The following is a 6,562-nucleotide window of genomic DNA, read 5'->3' as shown; positions in this document are numbered from 1 at the left end:
ACTTGTCCTTGTTGAACCTCAAGAGATTCCTTTTGGCCCAGTCCTCCAATTTTTCTATGTCACTCTGAATCCTAGCCCTACCCTACAGTGTATCTGCTACTTCCCCCAGCTTGGTGTCACCCATGAACTTGCTGAGGGTGCACTCCATCTTCCAGGTTGTTGATGAAGATATTGAAACAAAACCAGCCCCAGGACTGACCCCTGGAGCACTTCATTTGATACTGGCTGCCAACTAGACATTGAGCCATTGATCACTATCCATTGAGCCTGACAATCCACCTTACAGTCCACTCATCCAACCCATACTTCCTTAGCTTGCTTACAAAAATGCTGTGGGAGATGGTATCAAAAGCATTGCTAAAGTCAAAGTCCACTGCTTTCCCCACATCCACAGAGCCAGTCAGCTTGTCACAGAAGGCAATTAGGTCAGTCAGGCATGACTTGTCCTTGGTGAATACATGCTGACCGTTCCTAATCACCTTCTCCAAGCACTTAGAAATGGATTCCTAGAGGACCTGCTCCATGATTTTTCTGGGGACTGAGATAAGACTGACTAGTTTGTAGTTCCTTGGATCCTCCTTTTTCCCTTTCTTAAAGACAGGCACTAAATTTGCTCTTTTCCAATTGTTTGGGACCTCCCACAAATGCCACAAGTTGCCATAGCTAATTTAGGCCAGGAGCTCTGCAGTCAGATCAGTGAACCCCCTCAGCACCCTCAGATGCATTGCATTTATCTTCATTGACTTGTACACATCCAGCTTTTCTAAATAGTCCCTAAACTGTTCTTTTACCATTGAAGGCTGCTCACCTTCTCCCCAAACTGTGCTGCCCAGTGCAGTAGATTGGGAGGTGATTTTGCATATGAAGACCGAAGTAAAAAAAAGGTAGTGAGTACTTCAGCTTTTTCTTTATTGTTTGTCACTAGGTTGCCTCCCTCATTCACTAAAGGACCCACACTTTCCCTGACCTTCTTCTTGTTGCTAACATACTTGTAGCATTTCCCTATTGACTACCTTAGAGGGCTCCAACTCAGCACTGGCTATTATGAATCTCTTTCATCTAACTCTCCCCATCCATACAGTGAGTTCAGGTCTAACTCAGAGTTAAAGGTTCCATTATGAACCCAGACACCTAAAAGTTAGGCATTGTAACTCTGCGTTGTACTGCATTAGTTCCTTTTTGGATCTCAGCCCCAGCTGCTGTGAAAAACGGCACAGTTCTGCTTCGACCTGCATTTCGATGTTTCAGCTGAACAGCATTTTGTTTTGAATTTCATTTTGATTCGAAACTGCTGTTCCGTTTCATTTTGACAAAACAGATTCACTGTTTCAACACTGTTTTGACGTTTTGCCTGTAGGCTATAATAGGGAAGCTCAAAGCAGCCTATAACTTTGTCATTTCTGGCCTGATTTGGATCAGACTTGCAGGAATGGTAGCTCCTTCTGAGGGCATGAACCTGCCATGTTTCAGGGAGATAGGTGCAGGGGTTTGGGGGGAAACTGTACCTCAAGCTGTGAACAAGCAAAACTCATGACATGGCTGATACTGTGCATGTTAAGGTGCAACAGGGTGAAAACTGCAGGCATGCTAACCGCTGCTGAGGCCACTAAGCCTGCCAGCTGTTGAGGAGATAGGTGCAGGGGTTCTGGGGCCTGCACCTCTGGCTGCTGACAGGCAAAACTCATGATGTGGATGCTTGTGGGACTGTCTCTGCCTTTGGGCATAGGAGGGTGAAAACTGCAGGCCTGCTAGCCCCTGCTGCAGCCACAAAGCCTGCCAGGTGTCAAGGAGATTGGTGCAGGGGGAGTCTGGGTTCTGGGGCTGCTGACAGACAAAACTTGTGACATGGGTGGGTGACACTGTGTGTGTTAATGGTGCGCCCTTACCCAATGGACACCAAGGCAGAAAGCAGGGCAGATCAAACAATGCTGCCTTTTATGCAGTTTTTCCATCCCTCCCCCAGAGCACGGGGATTGAAAGAGACCTCACGTAAAGACGACAATCACTGGCCAGCTACACAGTCAAAGAGAGCACTCCTTCTACCCTCTTCCCACTCCCTCTCCTTACTTTAGTTTCTGTTTCCCTGCAGGCAAGCCCAGCTTGAGCTTCGAAACTCAAAGTGTTTAAAAAATTTTGAAATGTTTCAACTTGCCTCGTGTCATTTTGAGGCTGCTTCGAAGCTCCCTGTTTTGTTTAGATTTTGCTATTTCAAGCTCAAAACAAGTCAAAACAGTGTCAAAATGAAACTGCTAGCAAAAATGTGCACAGTCCTACTGCTTATTAGCCTTTGGCGTATTCCCTGAGCTCAGGGTTGAATCACGTCATCAGGGCAGCATGGGAAGATGGTGGTGCTGCTTGTTCCATGCTAGTTCTTTGAATAGTTTTCAGTCATTATTGCTGTCACATGCTTGAAAATTCACTTGAACAAGAAAACATTTGAAGGAGAACATCTTTTTTTCTACATGCACACATACACATTTTTCCCGATGATGCTTTCAGATAAGCAGCCCTTGCAAAGCCTCAATTTCATTTTATTTCAACAGATAGGCCTCCAAAAAGTAGTGCTGTCTGCCTGCAGCCTAAGCAACTCACTTTGCTGCCAAGTGCCTTCTCAAAGAGGGGAAGAATATAAACTAATTTCATACCTATTCAGTTCAATAATAGGTATTGTTCTAACTATACCTCCAATGATAAGAGACAGAACAGCTTATTTTCCCATTGCTAAGCAACTGCTACAACAGTGTACATAATCTCAGCCAGCTCTAATAGGCTGATAGGGATCAGTGTCTGAAGTTCTTGTTTGCATTTTGAAGTCAACAATAATTGTAGTTCTCTATTAACTTTAATTTAAGATGGTTTATGGTTGTATCAGATCCAATCAGGATCCTGCCTTAATGGTATTCTGAAGACTCTGGTCTGCCCTGGAAAGAAATAATTAACTATAACACATTACACTGCTTTAATCTGCTGGTTTCATTTTGACATATTGAGAAAGTAAAACAGGAGATGAAGGGGTGGGGAAGGTAAAATAAAACACTCTTTTAAAAGTAAAGTCTAGCGTTAAACATGGTATCCAGTTGCATAGGAAGTATTGTGAGCTAGGTATGTAAGGTACATTCAATTGTAAGAGAAAGCATTTGTATCTGAAAATGCTGAGATGTCTTTCACTTGCTAATGCAGTAAATTAGGAAAGCAGAAGTCTTGGTGAGGTGTATTGTAAAAGTTCCTATTCATTAGATCAGTGGTTATCAGCCTTTTTCATACTGGGACCCATTTGCCAAAATTGATGGCTTGTCCCGACACCCCTCTGGCCCTGCCAGTGCCGGACCCACAGTTTCCTGCTCCCCTGGGCCATCTGGGGGCCCCCAGCTGCCCCCATCCTGCTTGGGCCACAGTATAGTGGCTGTAGCAGCTCTGGCTCATGCAGGAGGCAGAGTGAGTCTGGCCTGACACGGACTGGGGAGAGGAGGAGAGGCCTGTGGCACACCTGCCCTGGGCTGGGGCTCCTACATGCTCCCCATACACTTACCTCTGGCTGCTGGGGCTGCTCCCATGACCCTGCCTGCCTGCATGCTGGCCACCCCCTAAGCAGCCCCTTGCAGGCTGGAATCCTGCCAGCCTGTAAGGGGAAACCCATGCTTTTGCACATTTTTCTCGCACTTGCTTACGACCCTTGGAAATGTTGCATTAGGTCATAGGTTTTTTCCCAGTCCCCAGATTAATACATTTAAAACTGCAATAGTTTCTGTACATATCTCTGTTCAGCAGAAGATGACATTTGGGGCTGGATTCTGCCCAGCTATGGTTGGGTGTAATGCATGTGTAAGTGCAAAGTTCTCAGAAAGTCATGGAGTAAAGATGGAGCTGATCTAGCATTAATGAACGCTTCTTTGTGGCTGTCAAATTCCTCCTTCCCACTACTGGAACGAGGTACAAAAGGAGGAGAACACAGAATTCAGCACTTCAACTGCATAAGGAGGATCACATGTCTTCTGGCACAACCATTCTCTGCCCATGCTTCATTCCTTGTTCATAAGAAAGCAGTATCACAATACACCAAAAATTTACCACTGCATGTCACAGAAGGCCTTACTCACAACTAGGTGTAGCCGCCATTTACATTTGTGCCCTAGTTCATAAAACTATTAAACCCACGTTTAACTTTAAACACATGGGTAATCCCACTGACTTCAGCAGAACCACTTATACTTAATATTAAGCATGTGCTTAAATGCCTTGCTGGTTCAGGGCCACGGTGCTTGACACCTAGCAAGATTGCTCTTTCAGGTGAACACAATCACTGCAAGATAAGGTCTTTTGACAACAAAGTCTTGAGGAGCAAGTTTTCAGAATGCTGCATGAGGACCTTAGCCAGCTGACTTCAGTCAGGAGACTAACATGTCACATGGTGATTTCAAAACAGGGGTAAAAAGTTGAGACTATCCCTTGGCACTGCTTACTAAAGTGTGAATCACCACTGTGTAGAAGATACACTGCCAACAATGGCATGCTAAATAGACTTGCTTTGACTTGTCAGGTTATGCAACCTTCTCTCGATCACCCTGGCTGCATCAGGACTGCTCAGTAAATAAAGTTGGAAAACATCTTAAAGGCATTATTGAAAATATTTTTTTTATTTATTTGCACAAAGCAAAAGTAATTTAAAACACTAGAACTGTTGAACACAGGCTTTAAAACAGTACTGGTCAGTAGTCATCATTACTGGCAAGAACTTCCCCTTGTAGAATTATTATAAGCTTATGTGCACCCTCTAGCGTGCAATACTTTGCAAGAAATCTGGTGCTGCTAAAGGTTTTATCTGAATGAGGGCAGTTAATATTAAACCACAATAAAAACTCTTAAACTCATAAAATGGAAGAGAATGTAGACATGAAACTTATTCATAATGTAACAACTCTAATTAGTGTCCCCAGGCTTTGCAGAACACTGAGACAAACTCTGCTGAGCTAGATTTATATTAGAAAGGGATATGACTAAGGATAATATAATAAACTGTGTTGTATTTGAAAATAATGTGTACTTAAAAATCAAAGTTCAGACATGTACTTTCTCAGAGCTTGAGGGTGTTTGGTTCTGGACTTTAGGTTAATTTTGTCATGACATGGTCACATCCTTATTGCTCTAAACGTATAGAGTCACATCCCTAAATAAACAGAAAATGAGCTTAGCAGGAGTTGTAAAAGAAAGCATCTCACTTAGACTGTCTTTCCTAACTCTGGATTAATAGGTCAATGTTTTAGATTTCATTGATGTAAGTTAGATGCCTAAATATCTTTTGAGGATATGGGACTAACATCCTCCTGTGGCCAACCATTGCTTATTCTTATGTCACACTATTCTGGGTCCCACTTCATTGGGCCTGTTGTATTTCAAGCTTCCAGAGTTTGAATATCATCCAGTCATTGTCCCTGTTTTGGGGTCCCTCAGCATGCCTAAACTTCTTTCTAGTCCCTCATCCTGAGAGTCAAAATGGAACTAGTGCTGACACTCCAAATGTCTCCAATAGTTTAAATATTCCTCTTTCCAGGACTCCAGCTATGTGTGTATTCTGGTTTACTTGATAATGGAAATAGCCCTCCTGGTACACACAAAAACAGGCTTTGCTCTGGGTTACAGATTACACAATTGCTTTTGACTAAATAGTATAAGAAATACTTGAGTCTTGACAAAAATAATAAATGGTGTATGCATTTTCCTACTCTAAGGGCACATCTACACATGCATTTAAGTGAGACTAAATTTAATGTACATTAAACTAATGTGCATTAAGTAATTTTTGGCATATGTCCACATGTGCCCCTAGTGGCAGGGCAGACCTAGCACTAAAAATAGTGCTGGATCACATCTACATGTGTGTTAATACACTTTAACTAATCACACCTAAATTTGATTCTTGTATTTGTAGACACAAGGGAAAAATGAAGATAGGTACTTCCCCCACTCTCCAAGGGGGATGAGCAGGCAGTAAATGTTGTATGCCTGGGATGAGTGTCTGGGCTGGGGGGCTTTTCTCTTTCTTTTTGGTTTGAAATAATTGCTGCATTGGCTATAGTTGTTAAAGCTGGCTTGAACTCCTATTGTGTGCCAAAAGGTGCCTTGAGTTTTGAAAATGTCACTTTTATCTTTAATAAATCTCAATATAAAATAAGTAAATTTGACTAATTAGATAGATGTTTTTAAGTGTTAAGATTCCACCTCACCACAGCGATGCTCTAAATCCAGCAGGGTCTGCTATGTAAAAATATTTGTCTTTCAGCTGATTGTCTGCAAGTATGCACTTGCAGACACTGGAATCTGACTAAATCATATATTCATAGAATCATAGAATCAATGAGTGGGACGGGACCTAGACAGATCATCTAGTCCGACCCCTGCCATGGGCAGGAAGGAGCACTGGGGGTGGGAGGGGTCATAAGACCCCAGCCAGGTGCCCATCCAGTCTCCTCTTGAAGATTTCCGGGGAAGGTGAGAGCACCACCTCTCTGGGAAGCCTATTCCAGGCTCTGGCCACCCTTACCGTGAAGTAGTTCTTCCTAATATC

General features: G+C 43.1%; 1 long non-coding RNA gene across 1 annotated transcript in view; it reads right to left on the bottom strand.

The window, feature by feature from the left end:
- Positions 1-995: 995 nt before the first annotated feature.
- The window catches only part of LOC109321669, a 19,258-nt gene continuing 13,691 nt past the window's right edge, over positions 996-6,562 (bottom strand). The window contains exon 4 of the long non-coding RNA XR_002104135.1: positions 996-1,009. This is a non-coding gene — a long non-coding RNA (uncharacterized LOC109321669). The remainder of the gene's footprint in view (positions 1,010-6,562) is intronic.

Source organism: Crocodylus porosus, unplaced genomic scaffold, assembly GCF_001723895.1.
Source record: "Crocodylus porosus isolate Cpor-Errol unplaced genomic scaffold, CroPor_comp1, whole genome shotgun sequence".
Lineage (NCBI taxonomy): Eukaryota > Metazoa > Chordata > Crocodylia > Crocodylidae > Crocodylus > Crocodylus porosus.
Note: the sequence above shows the minus strand (reverse complement) of the source record. Positions and strands in the feature narration are given on the sequence as shown.